Source organism: Nannospalax galili, unplaced genomic scaffold, assembly GCF_000622305.1.
Source record: "Nannospalax galili isolate Female #2095 unplaced genomic scaffold, S.galili_v1.0 scaffold569, whole genome shotgun sequence".
NCBI lineage: Eukaryota > Metazoa > Chordata > Mammalia > Rodentia > Spalacidae > Nannospalax > Nannospalax galili.
Window position 1 is genome coordinate 37,630 of NW_008360300.1, and position 20,264 is coordinate 57,893.

Genomic DNA, 20,264 nt, shown 5'->3' on the forward strand with positions numbered 1-20,264 from the left:
AAATTAATCTTGACTATCATAAACAAAAAGAATCTAAGGATCCCTTTTAGAAAGCATTATTAGAAGCAGAGAATTAAAGACTTGCAGCATCTACACATATAACATTCCTAGAAGAAAACTTGACATGGAAATTACCTGGGATGCATTGACTGGAGAATCAGCCATTTCTCCCTTCAGCTCTTCACTGAGATTTTGTCTCAGGAATAAAAACCAGGAGGAACTCGACCTTTTGTAATGAAGGTGTTAGCAATACAAATTTAAATTAATACTAAATGCTGTTAAGGGACAATGTCAACCCACATACCATGGGAGAAACAACTGAATAATATGAGAGGTCTTGTCAAGTACCTGAAAGCCCAATGAGCAGGGAAAATATATTAAAAGTGTAACACCAAGTGAGAAGCACAGAGGAATGCCACACAGCGATGGTAGAATCAGGAGTTTTTTATTAGCTGGTGGGCAGAATGGGGTTTAACACCTAAAAGAACACTTGCTCCCTAGGGGAGGCATAGTGGTGTTTATAAATCAAAATTCACAGTTACACCATGCCAGGGGCAAAGCCAATAACCATGATTATATCAGATCACCATAGTTACACCAGACCAGAGACAGGTCTGTTAGCAGAAATGTTTTCAGTTAACAAAAAGATTCAGAAAAAGTTTTGAGAGCATTGCAAGTCTCAGGACCCCATGTGGACACACTATGGCACTCAACAAGAATCAGTCCGAGGGCAGTGAGTAATCAACAACACCGAGAGCATCCTCATGTCCTATGAGCATGTGGAACTTACATTCAATGACAAGAAGAATGTGCCAGAGGGCTTCGGAGGGACCAAGAAAGGCACTGGGTTATCTTTCTGTCTAAGGGGAAGGATGCCATGCAGTCCTTCATGATGCTGTTTTATCTGATGAAGGACTGTGAGATCAAGCAGCCAGTGTTTGGTACAAACTTCATTAAGGGAACAGTGAAGGCTGAAGCAGGAGGTGTTTGGGAAGTCTTCGCTTCCTACAGGCTAAACTCCACAGCGGGGGGCACCATCGAGTTTTGGACAAGGGATGCTCCAGGTGGCAACTCAAGCTTCCAGAGGTGAACCCTGTTTGGAGCCTATGGGTACCTGTACACGCCCAGTGGGGCCTATGTCTTTCTCTTGCCAGTTGCCAATGGTCTGTTTAAGATGAAAAGAAGTGTGAACTTTAACTGACTTATGCAAATATGTACTTGAGTTTGAATCATAATGATTGGTCCCTTGTATTCCTGCTTTTGCAAACCATCTGAGTGTGTATAAAAGGCCCTTGCAAACTCCTTTCAGGGCTGCTCTTTGTCTGTGCTCCCTGAGTGCCCCTGCAGCCCGGCAGTAAAATCTCCCTTACCTCAACTTTGACCTCGTGGCGTGGCTTAATTTCCAATATACAACAGTCTACCTGCCCACAAGCCAGCCTTCGCCACCACCCTACTGCACCCCAAGAAGACAAGAAGACACCCTGCCTCCTGCCTCCTACCCTCATGGTCCTTTCCTGTGCCTTCCACAGGGCTGCACCTGGGATTCGGGGAGGCTGAGGGAGGCCAGGGAGGGCTCTGTCCTTCCCCAGGTCTGATTCTAAACAGTTACCAGGAACTATCTCTGATGGAAGGGATGGAGCTTCTGGCTCAGAGGCATCTACCAGCTTCCCGCACTAGCTCAGCCCATGGTGCTGCTCTGGCGTGCTCCCCTGCCACCATCTCTGGGATTCCCAGGGGCACAGGATGACCCCTAGTTCCTGTTTGACTCTAGTAGCTACTTCCTATGGAGGAACTCTCTGGCCACTCTTCTGCAGTCCAGCCCTCTGTCTGGCAGCCATTGTACTCCACCTCATGGGCTTATCAGACCAGCCTAGTGTCTCCACTACAGACCATGCCAAGCCATGCTCACATTCCTTCCTGTCTGTGCCTGGCCCTGGAAAGCCACTGACCCAGCCAACTGTCAGTCCACATTCCCTTCAGCCAGGTTCTGGCTCCAGTCACCCCCTGCTACCCTTGTCCTTGTTTGTTCTGTTGCCTCCTCTGACTGTGGGAGCTCTACCCTGAGTTTCCAGGGCTTGGGTGGCATCAAAGGCAAAGCCGCTGTGGCTGGGAGGAAGGCCTCTGGTCCTATGCTAATGCTCCTGGAAATTACTTTCCTTTTCCTTTCCTCTCCCCTCTACAAGAGGCTTCTCCTCCAGAGCAGTCCAACGCATGTCTGCCTGTCAGGCCCTTTGGGGAACTGTAGGGTATTCCAGGAACAAGGGCCCCCAGCTGTGTGCGACCTGCGACCTGCAACCTGCTGCCTGCCTGTCTTTAAGCTTCACGACCCCTGGATGCACTAAGATTTGCTCTTGTTCCTAGACTGGCCACAAAAGGAAGAGAAAGTTATTTAAAGAGGATTCCCTATTTATTTGACAAAAAAATCCAGTTAATATATTAATGTGAAATAAACCCTGTTTGCCCTTTGATCTGTTTGGTAGTACTGTGAAATAGTGAAAATGAAGTAACTGGAAAAAAAAAAGAGAGAGAGAGAGAAAAAGAAGTTTCCCAGAATTGCAGAAACAATAGGTTTCATGTATCTGCAGGTATGGCTGGGTGGGAGGATGTGCTACCTGAACGTGCTACCTGGCTACCTGTAAGGTTCCCAGTATTTTACAAACAACGTACTACTTGAAATTTTCATTCCAAGATGAAAGAATGTTTCAACATGTAGAGATCAACAAATATAATACAACACATACCTAGATTCCTTGGCAGAGTGTATTTGAGCATTTCAATAGAAACCTAAAAGGGCTGTCATAGATACTATTGCAAAGTTCTACAAAAGACCAAAATGCATAGACTCAATGATGCTGTGGTTCCCTAGCCCTAAATGATAGATTTATTATGCAACCCCTAAACCTAATGCTCAGGGAACATCACAGAATAGGGGTTGGAATGGTTGTAAGAGCCAGAGGACTAGAACACTTGCTGCTAGATAGAGTATTCTAGACATGCTACAGAGACTGCACCCATGAAATCTCCACAATATGGTTACTATAAAAGACCTACATAATGACATCACTGGACATACCAATGCAGATGAGGAAAATGTCACCGGGTACCAACTTTAAATGATATGCCACAGGCAATCAATAAATGCTGAGGGAAGAAGACAGTTTTCTCCAAGGATAAGCTCCCTGACAGATTATCTAATCTCAGGTGGTCAACTCTTAACACATGTACACATCATCATGACTAAATGAACTCAGTACATTATATGTGTATGTGTATTTGAATGTACGTATGTATATGTAACAATAATAAAATGAGAGGACAAGAAATTGAGAGGTAGTAGAAGAGGCATGGGAGGAGTTGGGGTGGGAAGAGTGGAAGAAATGATGTAAATACAGTACTCATATACGCAGGTTAAAAAAACATAAGTGGCCAGGCATGGTGGCGCACGTCTTTAATCCCAGCACTTGGGAGGCAGAGGCAAGTGGATCTTTGTGAGTTCGAGGCCAGCCTGGTCTACATAATGACTTCCAGGACAGCTGGAGCTACAGGAAGACCCTGTCTCAAAAAAGACAAAAAAAAATCATTTCTTAGCAAGTTGAAAAAGACAAAGTTTTGGAGCTCATGAGAATAGAAGAAACAAACATCAGCAAATGAAGATGGTGTGCTCAGACCTCACTCCAGCATTTTACTAAATGGAGAACACTTGAATCATTTCCACTCTAATCAGGCTAGAGACAAGGGCATCCATTCCTTCTACTCCAGTTCAAAGTACTGTGTCAACTGTTATCCAGAGCAAGAAAGAAGGAGACTGGAGAGATGGCTCAGCAGACACAAGCACTGACTGTACTTGGAGAAGACCGGAGTTTGTAAACAATACCATTCTACAACTGAAACACCATGAATAGTCCACCAAAAAACATATTTGTTATCCACCTTAATAATAACACAATTAGATGACCTTTAACATACCATCAAAGAATATACAGAGAAATCAGCACACAACTCACAGTGTCTAGACTCCTTGCTGTCTAGCTTTTATAGTGCCAAAAGTTGCTATACTGGCACCTGGGAGAGAAGAATCTTCAATGGTCTCACGCAGATGTGGACACTGTGTGCTACAATACCAATGTGCCAGGTGCGATATGCCCACTGTTACAACAGTGGCAAGACTGTTTTTGTAAGTAAACAAATGATTTCTGATTGAAGTTGATGCCCAATTCTCAGAAGAAAATGAAAGCCTCATAAACTCTCAAAACTCTATAACTGGGAAGGTGACGGGCCCTATGACAGAATGTACTATTGATAATTGGCTATTGTACATATAACTAAGCTGCCCTTAAATACTTTTGTTTTGACCTATAGACTAATGCTGCTTTCTATTTGGTCAGAGAACCTTGTTTTGCAATGGGCAGCAGTTATTGCAGAGACTTACAACTGATCAAGTACGGAGCACTAGTGACTGCTGAGTTCACAGCCATGAACAGAAAATCTATATTACCCTGTTCAAGTCCCAGGACACAGTACAGAGGAGGAGGCAGAAAGATTAAGAACCGGAGTATGGGTAACGAGATGTAAACACTATCTTTTGTAAACAACATGGCTGGCTGTTGCAGTCACGATTACGCAGCAGCCTGCTTTCCTACCCAACACCTGAACAAGTAGATGAAATAACATGGAGAGAAATTGAAAAGAAGTTGTAGCTGATCAAGAATGTGAGGGAGGGAAATGAGTGAGGGCAATGGGGAGAGCTAATATGATCACAACACCTTGTATAACATATGGAATTATTGCAATTCAAAATTAACATTGTTTTAAAAATTAAGTCATACAAATATAAATTACCAGGAAATAAGGAATGCCTGTTTGGAGACAACAATTTTGATCATCTATATAACCAGCCAATGGGAATGATTTTATAGCAAATGCAAATATTGCTATTTATATAGTTAAAACTGATTATTAAACAAATACATGGTCTAAAGAGAAGGGAGAAAAGGATTTTGAATAAGCTGACGAAGCAGAGGAAAGACCTCTGCAATGAAACCTTTAACTCGCCAAAGGAATTGAATGCTGACGCTGGCAGTCTGCTAAAATTTATGCTCTGATTCAATGAAGTCTACAGTCATTCTTTTTGTGACTAATTACCTTTCAAGTTCGCTGCAAAAACCAAGGCCCCAGGTCTAAATGCTCTCTTGGATGAGGGTAGAGCACAGAATTCAGAAAGCATCAATGAAGGATGATGCAAATCAGAAGCGATTAGTTCGTTCTACCTAGCAAAGGGAGGAACAATTTATTTGGAGTACTTCCTATAGACTGCAGGCTACTCTCCCAATATTTGCAAACAACGCAAGAATTTTTAAAATTTATCAGATATTTCTATGGGAATATTTTGGCAGCCATAAAATTAATGAAAAAAATCTGGATTAGTCCTAGTTCAAACAATGTAAAATTTATCGCAAAGGATGCACAGAACAGCATACTCCAATATTTCTCACAGGACTGGGCCTGGTAGCCCACGCCTTTAATCCTAGCAGGAGGATGTCTGTGATATCCTGGTCAGCCTGGTCTACAGAGTGACTTCCAGGACAGCTTGGGGCCACAGGATGATACTATCTTAATGAAAAATAAATAAATTAATAAATAAATCCCTGTTGAATTTCCATGCTTGTCCCCTTTCTCTGAGTACCACAGCTCCTCAGTCCTGTCCCTCCTGGAGTTCAGGGCCACACTTTTCTGACCATGTGAATATCTCCACCCTGCCTCTGGTGCCCTTAAGCCCCTCTCCACTCAAGGACCACCCACTTGCGGTTCCATACCACTCCTCTCCATGTGGCCCCTGTGGCTCCAGTGAGTTTTTGTGTCCCAGATCATACACTGAGAGGTTACAGTCTCTTCTGCTTCTGTAGGAAAATGCTCTACTGGATCTCTCTGCTTCTGAAGAGTTTCTGGTCAAACCTAGACTCTGGGGCCAGAGAGATGGCTCAGCGGTAAAGGGCATTGACTGCTCTTACAGAGGACCTGGGTTCTATTCCCAGTACCCACATAGTGGTTGACAACCTTCTGTAATCCCAGTTTCAGGGGATCCAATGCCTTCTCCTGACCTCCGCAGGCATTGCATGACAAGGGTGCACTCACACAGGTAACATAAAAATAAAAGTAATAAGCCAGCATGGTGTCACATACCTTTAATCCCAGCACTTGGGAGGCAGAGGCAGAGGGAGAGTCAGGTGGATCTCTATGAGTTTGAGGTCAGCCTGATCTACATAGTGATTTCCAGCCAACCATCAACTTCCAAAAACCAAAGGTTGACTTCCATCAGAAAGCATCTGGAGCCCATAGCTGAGATTTCTCTTTTGTAGTATCTGCCTACTTAATGTTTCCATGAATGTATTTGAAAAGTGCCTTGATTTATGACTTTTCTCTGTTCTGTTCCTTTAAAAACTTCATGAAACTGTTAACTATGTTGGAAGACGGAATTTGAGGTGAACTGAATCTGCCTTCCCAGGCCATAGTCACTCATATTTGGCTCCAGAATGAACCATCTGTCATCCACTTTAAGGGCAGAGTTATGCTTGTGTCCAACCCTTGGTCCCAAGGACATTGTATAGGAAATCACACAAAGATGATCTCTTCCCTAAGCTGTTATTGTACCCAGTTACATAATGTGTACCTTCACTGTTTATCCCTGGTTCCTGAATATCTGGTAGAGCCATCATATCTAAGTCTTTTTCTATGTCCACACCACTACCTTGTTGTCTAAAACTTCATCTGTCCTTTATGGCTTTGATTCCCTTCATCTCGTGCCTTTTAGACATCAGGTTCTTTGCGAGAACAGGCCCACAGGACACTCCTTGGAACCATACTGCACAGTAACAATATAGAAAACAAAGATATGACCAATGAGCATCTCAAGGTTATGAGATTGTCCTCTTTGGGAATGGAGATGCTATTTCACCATTGCTCTAAGTGTCCACTGGAGGAGAACATGTGCCCTTGGTCCCAAGGATATTTTATAAGAAATCTCACAAATGTGGATTCTTGCAAAAAATCATTCTGCAGTAAGTTATGTAAGAGCCATGTTTCCCGTTTATTCTTGGTTCCCAGCACACCATGTAGAGGCCATCCGAAGTAAGTAATTCTGGATGTCCACACATTGCCATGTTCCTCAAACTTTTATTTGACCCTTGTGGCCTTGACTCCTTGCTGACTTCCTGGCTCCCAGCATAGGTTCTGTCCCATGTAGACATCACTGAGACATCCAGCCTGAAACGTAACCTTGTGATTCTGCCTTCTGGGTTAAAAACTCATACCAAATACAGATAGGAGCAAAAACTAGGACTCTCAGGTCCCATTCTCAAAACACGAACAATAGGATAAACCAGGAAAACATGTCCCATCCCTAAAAAATTACCAATTCTGCATCAATGTCCCCTAGGGTGAGCACTTTAGATGAAATCCAAGATACAAAACTCAAAAGCATCCAAAAGCAATTATACATATTTTAAATGAATCTAAAGAATATGAAGAGGAAACAAGCATGGAAATGATGTCAAAGAGGGCAGGAACAAAATGACTGAATTCCAAGAAAACATAAGGGAATATTGTGAATGAAGTAATGATGTCAGTGCAGAGCATAAAATTTGAATTCAACAAAGACAGAGAAACGCTTGAAACAACTCAGCCTGAAATGAAATCTTAATAAGTCCAGTAGAAAAACAAACAAATAAACAATGGAAAGCCACAGTTCCAAACTAGATCAGAGAGAATACAGAATATCAAGGCTTGAGGACAGAGTAGAGAAACTGGATCCCTCAAAAGAAAATAATACACTACACGAGAAAACAAAATAAACACTCCATGTAGTACCGCTAGTAAAAGTCTATTTTATGTGTGTGAGTGTATTGCCTGCATGTAGGTAACTGCACCCGTATCATGCAATGCCCACAGAGGACAGAAGAGGCCATCAGATCCCCTGGAACTGGAGTTACAGACAGTTGTTAGCTGCCATGTGGGTGCTGGGATTTGAACCTGGGTCCTCTACAAGAATAACCAGTGTTCTTAAATTGGTGAGCCATCTCTCCAGCCCAATAAAATGAAAATTTAACCAGATCTAAAGCTAGTAATAAAAGCAATAAGTAGTAGATTGTCTAACAGTGCACAAAAGTCTAGGTACACTACACTCACTACAGAATTCAATCAGACATTCAAAGAACTGAGATTCATATTTCACAAACTAGTGTATAAAGTAAAAAAGTAACAATTGTTCCATACTCCCATTATTAAGTCAGTATTGATGATAGTGGAACAAGACAAAGACACAAGAAAGAGACAACGTAAAGAACTATCTCCTTGAAAAACATAGGTGAAAAAAATTGTCAATAAAATAATGACAAATGGAATTCAAGAACACATCAAACACAACAGTAGTCATAATCAAGTATGTTTCATTCCAGATATGGAGGGATGACATAGCATACATAAATCAGTGAATGCAATGCAATATATAAATGGATTCAAAAACTTAAATGAGATGATTACCCCAATAAACACAGAAAACACTTTCAACAAAAAAGCAACATCACTTCATAGTCAAAGGCATGGAAAGGCTCAAGATTGATGGAAATTATTTTAAAGTGATTCACATTACATATAACAAGCATTTATCATCAAACTAAATGGAGAAAAACTCAAGTAATTTTGACTCAGACAGAAGAAGGACACATGTGTCCACACACTTCAGTGCTATTGAAAACAGTGTGAGAATGCTTTGCTAAGCCATAGGACAGCGAAGGGAACAAAAGAGATACTAAACAGAAATGGGTAAGAATACTTCTATTTACAGCTGATATGATTCTATTCCTAAAAAACTTTAAAGATTCCATGGAAAATCTCTTAGAGCTGACACTTTCAGCAAAAGGACAGGATATAAAACACACAAAAATCACTATAGTCCAATTACCAAGCATATGAAAACATCAGGTAATCAATCATGTTAACAGTAGCCACACAAACATAAAATACAGGAAAAGGGAAAGAAAAAAAATTCTACATTGAAGATATTAAGATACTGAAGGAAGAAATTAAAGAAACCAAGCAATGGAAATACCTTCCAGGCCCAAAGAATGACAGATTAATCTTGTTGAAATGCCCATCCTTTCAAAAGTAATCTTCAGATACATTGTTTTCCCAATGAAAATTCTTCAGCTATTTTCCACAGATATAGACAAAACAGAGTTACAATCAAATGAAAGAAGAAAAGGTCAAGGACAATAAAGGCAAACCTGAATAAAAACAATATGGCAGGAGTTATCACCATGCCTAGTTTCAAGTTATATTGCAGACCAATGAATAAAAAGAGCACAGTTCTGGAAAAAGCAGACACACAGATCAATGGAGTATGAATAGATCACCTAGAAACTATTCCACACACATACAGATACATTTACTTTTTTCTACAAATTCACCAGAAATAGTCAATGGACAAAGGACAGCATCTTCAACAAATTTTATGAAACCTGTATATCAACATGTACAAGAATGAGACACATCCCTAACTCTCAATGCATACAAAATTCAATTTCAAATGGATCAAAGACCTCAACATATAATGTGATAGGCTAATGCTTCTGTAGGGAAAAGTAGGGAGAATGTTCTACATACAGCTAGAGGTGATAATTTCAGACGAGGACTGAAGGAGCACAGCAAATAGGACCCTGAATAAACACAGGGCCCCAAAAGGAAGCTGGTAATTGAGTGATGCAGCAGCCCCAGAATGGGAGAGAAATCTGTAGCAATACAATCAACACAGGTTTAGTAACTAGATTGTTCTAGGAATTCAATCTTAGACCAAAATACAAGCAACACAATTTTTTTAAAAAGACCTATAGGCCAGAAAAGAAGGTTTACAATGGAAGAAACACAAAGACTAGAAAACACGTTGAAAAGTGTTCATCAACCTTACCATCTAAGGAAATGCATATTTAAATGCCCTTTAGCTTCCATCTCAATTGAATCAGAATGGATATAATCAAGAACACTGATAACAAATGCTGGCGCAGATATGAGGAAAGGGGCCCTTATTCACTGTTAGTGCGACTGTGAGCTAGTGCAGCCACTTGTAAATCGGTCTGAAGGAGTCACTAATAAGCTAGACAGAAACCTACAATACTGCAGAGAAACATCACTCCTGGGTATATTCCCAAATAATTCTGTCTCAGACACAGGGGTGCCTGCACATTTGTGGTCATGGCTACTCTATTCACAGTAGCTAGAACATGGAGGTAACCGAAACACCCAACACTTGATGAATGGATAATGAAGACGTGCTAAATAGATTATTAGCCTTAAGAAAACTTGAAATCATGAAATAGCAGAGAATGGATGGCATTTCAAACAAATTGTTCTAAGTGAAGTAATTAAGTCACAAAGGACAAATACCTTATGCTCTTTTTCATACAAGCATCTAAACTTTAACTCATTACTATGGTGAGTCTAACATGAAGAACTTGTGAAAATCAGGAAATAAGGTAATAGGCAGGGAGAGGTTACCTTAAGGCAGGTTAAACAATAGAGGACAGATAAAATGAAAGTAAATAAGGGGATACTGTAGATGGGAATATTTAAGAAGGGAAGGAGACAGGGTTTGAGGAAATGAATGTTTTGGCTGTGGTGGGATTAAGTAGGATAAAGGGACTACAAAGCAACCATTGGTAAAGTAAGAACTGCTCATCTGTGAAACAGTGGCTTAGTTGTTGGGCGAGTAACCAACTGCCCTTTCATTAAAGATCAACCAAACCGGAGAAAACAGGAGGGCATGGCAAGGTACTGTGAGTCTAGCTAACAACACAAGCTGGGAGGCAGTAAACGGTCAATGAGAGGAACATATTTCTGATGGCTAATTAAACTGGCATGGAAGGGAACTTCCTTCTAAACTCCTATGTTTATGCACACAGATGAACACTGCCCCCAGCCTTATTTGGTCTCTCCTTACAATTTACAGTAGCAAGTACAGAGACTACAGGCAGCCCAGGATGTAGAATATAAGTGATGGCTGTGGAAACAGATTAAAATAAATTTCTTATATTATGCCATCTAAGAGTCAGAGTACATTGAGCAAGAAGAGGAAGCAGAACGGAAGAACTGAAAGTGAGGGAAAAGGTCTAAAAATGCAATCCTCTGGGCTCAGTAAAAAAGTAATAATTAACTCTCATTAAATTTAGTAACCAGCACTGGGCCAACACACGATCAACCCTATCGACAAACAGGAAAAAATGGAGCCACAGAATGACCATCACAAAAACACAAAGAAAGAGAGAAATTAATGACCCTAGTCCTGAGAAAGTTAGGACAAAGCATACAAGCCAAGTAATTCGACATGAACAGCAATTCTCATAAGGCAAATTGATATCAGTTCTCATCAAACATCAATACCACTGTGATATCAAGCCATAAAGGAGAACAGATTAGACACATTCCCCATGTACTCACAAAAACATTGCTTTATGTCAAGAAAAACTAAGTTTGTTTGACATGTTCTGAATGCTCTAGTATGCTTAAATGTTGAGTTAAATTTAGGGTCTAAGATAGCAAGTTCCTTCTAATACTTTGATGTCTGCATAAATTTCCCAGTGATTTTACAGAATGACTTCTAAGTGATTAAATGTGCATTCTCAAAAGGAACAAATGTCTAATTTGTGCCCCTAAATATCCTTCAGTGTGGGTCCATCCAGTGTAACCTGGTGAACCTACCAAGACTCTTACATTTGAAAGAAACTGTCTCTCCCCTTCCCAGCAGCCATTAGTTTCAAAAGTTCCATAGATTGGGTTGGGATTTCTTACCTCCTTTCCCATACCTATGGTGGGATTTTGTTTACTTTGAGGTTGCATGGGACTTGTATATGCAGTTGACGTGGCTGTGAGTACACAGGAATAACTGACAAACTGTCTGGAAAACTCTGTCTCCTTGTGGTCATTCACTACCTCAGGCTCTTACAATAATTCTGCCTCATCAAAAACAATGAGACTTCAGTTGGGGGGGACAGCAACTTGAGATAGGTGCCCTATTCATTGAAAAGGCCTCTGCAGTCTCTTGCAGTAAAGTCATATTGCTGAAGACACCACATACATGAGCTGCAAAGCAAACAAGAAGTCAACCTGGCACTGACATCAGAGCGTCATCTCTACTGGCTAGCTTTCACAGTACTGGAAGGTGACAGGCATGCCACCAGAAGGATAAAATAATCATCCACCTTCCACATCAGTATATCCTATGAACTCTTTAACGAGTGGACTGGAAAGATATGCCCACTGGGGCAATAGTAGCATGGATATTACGGAAGCAACGAACCACTCTATGATTTGACTAAATCCTATGATTTGATAGGATGCAGTCAGTCCATACCTGACAATGATATGAGGCTTAGGATCCTGAGGCTAGACATGTCACATGGAATGGGGGAGAGTCTAAAACTATTTTCTACTAAATAGTTATAGTAGTAAACTGACTCCAAATTACATATTGTTATACTCACAGATTAATGCTTATCTCAACTGTCTCACTAGAAAGGCCATTGTGCAGAAAATAAAGCTAATCTTAAGTCCATAAATATAGGAATTAAAGATGAGTTATCAACTTAAATACTTACAATGCAAAAAATTATGAAGACCTGAAATAGTTATCAATGCCAAATGTAGACTATTTTCTCCTCACATTGTACATACAGTCCCCACAATTTAATAAAATAGGTGTTTAGGAAAGGCACTATGACTAGGTATAATATGTTGGTCTTATATAGTTTTCTAAGGATCTAACATTCTAAATTAAGGTACTGGAACGCTGAACGTGACTCAAAATATGGCAGTGTCAGGTTTGACTGTTGAATTCATAGAACTTGAGTGGACACGCCAAAGCACTCAAGAGTAACTGCTATTACAAATAGCTGTAACACAATCAAATAAATGCAGAGAAAGAATAGTGACACAATGCCTCTGTAGCTAGGAGGAAAAAGAAAGAAAGAAAACCCGTAGAAAGCTGGGAATTGAAACAGTCAGAATTGAAATGTATTGCCCTGTAAAAATCAATCATTGTCATGTCATCCCTTAAAAATGAAAACTTGAAATTGAATTTTTTCCCTTAGGAGAGAATACAGAACATGTCTTTTAAAGAATGTTTATATTAATATGTTTTCTATAGAATAGCTTGTATATCTAAGTTCAATCCTAAGCAATCTTGTGCTACATGAAATCATTTATCATCACTGATATTGTCAAAGAACTACATAATTTTACACTTTTTTTCAATATAGTGCTTGAAATTCTTGCTAGAGTGCCGGTGCCAGCCGGCCAAAACGGACAGTACCTGAAAGGGGGAGTGAGGATTGAAAGAAAGAAAAGGAGACAGAAAAGATGCTTCTTGGGAGGGCTCACAGTCAATACTGCAGCCTCAATTTATTTCAGTTCTGTCTTTTTATACAGAAGAACTCAATTAGTTACAATTGCTGGATTTCCCCACCTGTATCTGAGGGTCAGGGAGCGGTCAGATCAAAGGCTTCTTGGATCCTTTTGTTTACCACTAATGCCTCAAGGTCAGGTATTGTGAGGCTCTCCAGAAAACTCCTTCCTCCTGAATGGGCAGGTTAAGTACTGGTTTGCATGGCACAAACTCAGCAAACGAGGCTGCCAACAGCTCAATGATTAGCGGCTCCCGACACTAGAGCAGTAAGACAAGAGAAAGAAGTAAATGGGTGGTGTTTAAAAAAGAAGAGGTCAAAATATTCCTATTTGCACATGATATCTTATTATACATAAGAGATAGCAAAATTTTCCACCAGAAAACTTGTAGAAATAATCTACACTTTCTAGATGATCTCAGGGTACAATATCAATTTCTGAAAAATCAGCATATCCTAACAAAAGCAATTTCTACAACTCAGAGCAACAAAAGCTCTAAGCAATTCTCAGAGCAATGCTCTGAGAATAAAAATCCCTATGACATTATTCACAGAATTAGAAAACAGAATCCTAAAACTCACGTGGAATCCCAAATAGCCCTGTATAACCAAAACAATCTTTGTTAGGGAAAGAGGAATTTACTGCTTGTCTGAATTTACTGCTTGAATTTACTTGTTTAAATTTACTGCTTGTAACCAATTAACTCAACTGGAGACACAGGCATCCGGAGATAGAGGCAAGTGCTACAGCCCCGCCCCCGCCCCCGCCCCAGAGGCCTGACCTGTTCTGTGTCAGGTCATGTAGACATGTCTGCTTACACAAGATAATAGGAAAGAGCCGTGCCAGGCACATACCAACCGTCTCTCCCCGACTGAGATACCTGAAGGGAGTTGTAACATTTTTCTTGTTTTAAAGTTATTGGTTTGTGAAATGCTTGCTTTGAAACTATTGGCTGTATAAACATGGGCTTTTGTGTAACGGTTGTGGGAGCCTATATAATCTTTACCTAAAATTGCCTCAGGGTCGATCGCTCTAACCAGACCTGTGCATCTTGGAAGGACGGTCAGCCCCAGCTAGCTGGTTTAATAAATCTCTGCTTGATTTTTGCATCTCCATACTCGTGCATTTGTTCTCCAGAAGCGACCCACCGAGTCAAGGACCCTAACATCTTGAACACAAAGAACTATGCCAGGGGGATAACTATACCAAATATCAAATAATATTGCAAGGCTATAGTCATAAAAACAGCATGGTACTTAGACACATAGATCAATTGAACATAATTGAAGACCCAAACATGAATGCATGCAATTTTGGCCACCCAATATTTGACAAGGTGCCAAAAACACACACTGAAGGAAAGACAATATATTCAACAAGTGGTACTGACAAAACTGGATCTACACATGTAAAAGTGAAATTAGACCCTTATTTTTCACTCTGTATAAAAAGTTAACTCCAAATGGATCAAAGACATCAAGATGAAACCTGAAATTCTGAAACTGTTAGAAGGAAACATAGACAGTGCCCTACAAGTTCAGGAAAGGACTTTCTAAATCAGACATTATGAAACAGTTATCAATGCCAAATGTGGCTATTTGTAATCAGTTGCTCAGGATTTAAGGTCAACAACTGACAAGTGGGACCTCATTAAACAAAAAGAACTTCTGTACAAACCTAAAGAAAAAACAAAGGAAGTGAAGAGGAAACCCAGTAAGTGGGAGAAAATCTTCACTAGTTACACGTCTGACAGAGCATTACTACCCAGAATATATAATGAATTTTAAAAAAAGAAAAAAATCAAGAAAACAAATGACCCCAAAACAAGACAAGTTAGGAATCTGAAAAAAGAGATATCAAAAGAAGTGGTAAAAATGGCTAAGAAACACCTTAAAAAGTGTTCAACATCATTAATAATTAGGGAAATGCAAATCAAAACTACTTTAAGATTTCATCTTAGTCAGACTGGGTAAGATCAAGAGAACAAATGGCAACAAGTGCTGTCAAGGATGTGGATAAAGTGGAATGAACATTTTCTGATCATGGGACTGAAAACGTGTGCAAACACTATGTAAAGCAGTGTGGAGAACTCTTAAAACACTAAAAATGAATCCACCTTATGATCCAGATATACCACTCCTTGGAATACACCCAAAGAACTCATCCTACTGCGGAGTTACCTGTACATCCATATTTGTGGCTGCTCTTCTCACAATAGCTAAGAAATGGAAACCAAGCAAATGTCCCTCAACTGAAGAATAGATAATGAAAATGTGGTCCATTTACACAATGGAGTTCTACTCAGTGGTTAAAAAAAGACAAAATCATGAAATTTACAGGTAAATGGATGGAAATAGAAAATATTAAACTAAATGAAGTAACAGACCCAGATGAACAAGCAATGTATGTTTTTCTCATATATGTGGCTCTTAGCACCAAATCCTTACATGTGAGTATACAACATGTTGTAACCTCAGAAGTCAGGAAATGGAGAGAAATGATGGAGATAAACAGAAAGAGCCTAAGAGAGGGAGATAGCAGGAGACAGATGTTACCAAGGAAGCATGGGGGTAATGAGGAAGAAGAAACTCATGAGAGGGGGGATAACAAGAGACAGGTATTTCAAGTGGAAATGGGCTACTTTATCTGGGAATGGAGGAGAACGAGATAGGGAGAGATAGGAGAGATAAATAATGCTTAGTTGGTGTGAAAAACTAGAGGGAAATGTATTAGTTCGGAAGCCTACTGAAAAATCCACATACAATACCTGAACATGAGTTCATGCATGTAGTTGATAGCTGTATAACAGGAAACAAAATGCCAAACAGAAGAAACCTCCTTTCGAGTTGTTGGTCAGAGTAGCTCAGGAGACTCCAGAAGTGACACAGGCTGTTGCCACATCCATTGATTACCTCCCAGAACTTGAAGGTAAAATCCTGAAACTGAAGATGGGCCATATTTTGGACACAGGACTTGGAGCAATGTAGCTGGAACTGACCTGGAAGTCCTATTCCCTGAAGACAAGTTCTTATATTTTTGGAGGATATGCAAGCCGTTAAGGTAAAAAAATTCATTGATGGTTCAATCCTGGCTGTCAAGCACAATAACCATAACACTGATGCACACAGCAAAAACTATAGCGGTGCCCATTAATCGACAGCTATCTAATTGGACTTAAAGCTCACTCTAAGAGCAGGAATTCACGTGTGACACTATAAACAAAGCCAAATACACATGGCTGGAGTGGTCATAGACCCCAGAGAAAACCTGACCTCTGCCACATAGCTGGACAAACATAATTTCTTACTGTATTTTATAAATGGATTCTTATATTTGTAGACAAGTATATCAGCCACCACTCATCATAGAAGCTTCCTTTGCGACAGAGTTTAGAGTTCAAGAACTGGTCACAAACAGAATTCAGGTCTGTGAAACGCCCAACCCTGAGTAACAAATCGACAGTGGAACCTCTACATCTAATTCTCACAGATCATAGTTGAATAAGGGATAGAGAGAACACTAACACATCTCTCAACTTTCATCTGGGAAGTTTCATCATGCAACAAAGGACTAAGAACACAGAAGGCCACAACTGGCCAAAGTTAGAGAATACGAAATTACAGAGTATGTGTCCCTGGACAGGACTTCTATATTAAACCTCATCCACCCAGGCATCAGGGACCATTGCAGAAGAGGAGACAGAAAGATTGAAAGAGCCAGGAGTTGTGCATGACCATAAGGAATCTGAGTCTTACAGGCTCCTGGGAACTTGCTCATATGAATTTACAGCAATAGCGACAGCATGCACAAGACCCATGCAAACTTAAGCAGATAAAAACCCAGTGCAGAACTAGGGAAATTAATGGGAGGCCCAGACCTTAGCTGAGGAACTATTGGCAGCTGATCATTGCTGGTTGAGGGAGAGTTGACCTTCTTTAAGGGAGTGACTCTAGACAGGCCGAAAAGGCTCCACTGGATGAGCTCACACCAAAAGCTATCTGGTTACACACACTTGACATGAAAGTCCTTAATATATAAGACAGAATGGGTAAAATCCTGTGGGCAGGCTATGGGGGTGGTGAAGACAGGGGAGGTCTAAATATGATTAAGATGAATTATATGAAATTCAGAAAAATTCGATTAAAAATATACACTGAAAAAAAAAAAAGAAATGAAATTGCATGGCCAACAAGAATTATAGAGAGACAGGAACATGCCTGAATAAGATCTATCCTCCAGGCCATGCCTCTGTAAACTATATCCTAACTGTGATGAATAATGAGGTTACAAAGATTATTAAGAAATAAGCATATGATCAGCATGAGAAAGTATGGATCCTGAATAAGTCTAGATTGACTCACATGTACACAACAGAGATTTGCAATGTCCCACACTCAAAGAAAACTTTTAGCAATGCACAATGTCTTGGACAATAGAAAAAGTTTTAAGGATCATGCAAGATCAAGGTTTCACAATCTTTTTTCTGACTAACCTGGACTGTAAACATCAACAGCAGATAGAAAACAGAGCAATCCACAAATGCCATATGATAGTCACATACATTTAACACACTCTTATGCAAAGATGGGAAGACAATACAGAATTCCATGCTATGTAAATATTCTATGCGATTCTCCACAATCTAACTGCCATTTTGGGAGGAATGCATAAATGATCCTACACCAATGGAAAATCACAAGCAATCAGAAGGGAACAAAAATTTTCAAAGGTGACACAAAATGAAAAAAAAACAATATTTACTAACTTCACAATATGTTAAATTTCAGCTATTAAAACTCTAGCATTTGCTGGGGCTGGAGAGATGGCTCAGGGGTTAAAAACACTGACTGTTCTTACAGAAGACCTGGGTTCAAATTCCAGCACCCATATGGCAGCTAACAATTGTCCATAACTCCAGTTCCAGGGGATCCAACGGCCTCTTTTGTCCTCCGTGGGTATTGCATGACATGGGTGCACTTACTTACATGCAGGCAATATACTCATACACATAAAATAAAAATGATAAAATACTTTTTTAAAAACTCTAGCATTTGCAAGAAATCAGACATAAGACATATGGACTAATTAAATAAATGATGATGTATTTGTATTTGAGTAAAATGCAAAGTCATTTGACATTTACTAGAGGAAACATATTGAGGAAATTGCTATAATTTCTACTGAAACAGACCATGGCACATTTTTCCTTTACCCTTCTTTACTTAAGACCTCTCACTTGGGCTCCAAATTCATCCATTCAAACCTACCTGGTGGGCTACAGTCTCCCCTCTCTTCACATTCCAGGGCTCTTTGCTTTGCTCCAGACAGAAGACCAGAATAGGCTTACACACAGCAAGACCTGTGCATGAGAAAGAGGCACATGACACTTTGTGGATTCTTGGAAAGTATAGGCTTTCTAACCCAGCCCTGTGTTTCCATGATAATATGGAGGAAAAGATATGACTCTGCATATTTTTTCCTAATTTTTATTTTTTGACTAACACTTTTGTATATACAGGAATTTTTTCACTTTTTATATGCTGGTTTCTCTCAATGATTCACAGTGCAGCTATGGAAAGGGAACTTTAAGATTCTGACTAGGGTATCATGTACTGATGGCTGGCTAAATTTAACACAAGAAACAAAGAAAGTTGAATAATTCCTTTAACAAGCAAAAATGAAAAGGAATCTTAAAATATGACCATTGTCTTCTCCAAGCCCAGACATTCCCTATTACACTATTTTTAGGAATCTAAGACTTACTCATCAAAATAAACATGTTTACAAAGTGGACTATCATCTGTCAAAAGATGCAGAATAGTTAAGAATTCTGAAAGAAAAATACTCACCTACAGACAACAGATTGCTGTAGTTCTCCAACATCGCTTCCCTGTACAAGTCCCTCTGAGCAGTCTAGGCATTCCCACTCCTCCTGGGAGAAGTCTATGGACAAATCTTCGAAAATCACTGGATCCTAAAATGAGAAAAATATAGTTTGACCATGCGCCCTTGGACAGGGTACCGAACCAAAGGAAAAGAAGATAATTAGTAAACAAGTTCTGAAGTAGATGAGGAATATGAATAATCAGAAATGATGGTTCTTGGTGTAGTAACTCTCCATAATTTACCTGCTAACTCTGTGCAAAAGAAGAGCATCAGATCCTCCAAATTTATGTGCAGACTATGATTTTAAGGAACATAGCACATAAAATTAAGCCCTCAGAGGAATTCCATTTCTCTCTGATATTTTTAGCATACAAGATCAATTGCACATATTTTTCTGATGTAAAGTCACACTGATTTATAAGTACACTTCAGAAATTTGTTTCTAACCATGCACTGCAGACCTAGATAAAACATACATTTTGACTCAACAGGATCTGTGGCTGAGTCTGATTTGACCCTTTTTAAAAAATATTTTATTTATTATTTTAATTTTATGTGTATGAGTGTATTGCCTACATGTATGTGAGTGCACCCATGTCATGCAATGCTGCAGAAGTCAAAAGAGGGCTTCAGATGCCCCTGGAACTGGACTTAACGATGGTTCATACCCACCATGTAGGTGCTGGGAATCAAACCCAGGTCCTCTGAAAGAGAAGTCAGTGCTTTTAACCACTGAGCCATCTCTCCAGCCTCTTGTCCCTTTTTTAATGAGTATTCCAGTGAGGTCAGTGTCCCTTGTACAAATACACAGACTCCAGCAGCACAGAGCAGAACATGGTTGAAGAATAAAGGAGGAGTTTAAAGGAAGAGTGCCATGGACTGTGTGTGCTCTCCCTCAACAGCAAGAAGAGACACAATCCGGTGAAGTGTGT

The 20,264-nt window shown here is 39.9% G+C and overlaps 1 pseudogene; it reads left to right on the forward strand.

Moving 5' to 3' along the window:
* Positions 1–702: 702 nt before the first annotated feature.
* LOC103726626 lies at positions 703–1,201 on the forward strand (annotated as a pseudogene).
* Positions 1,202–20,264: the final 19,063 nt, after the last annotated feature.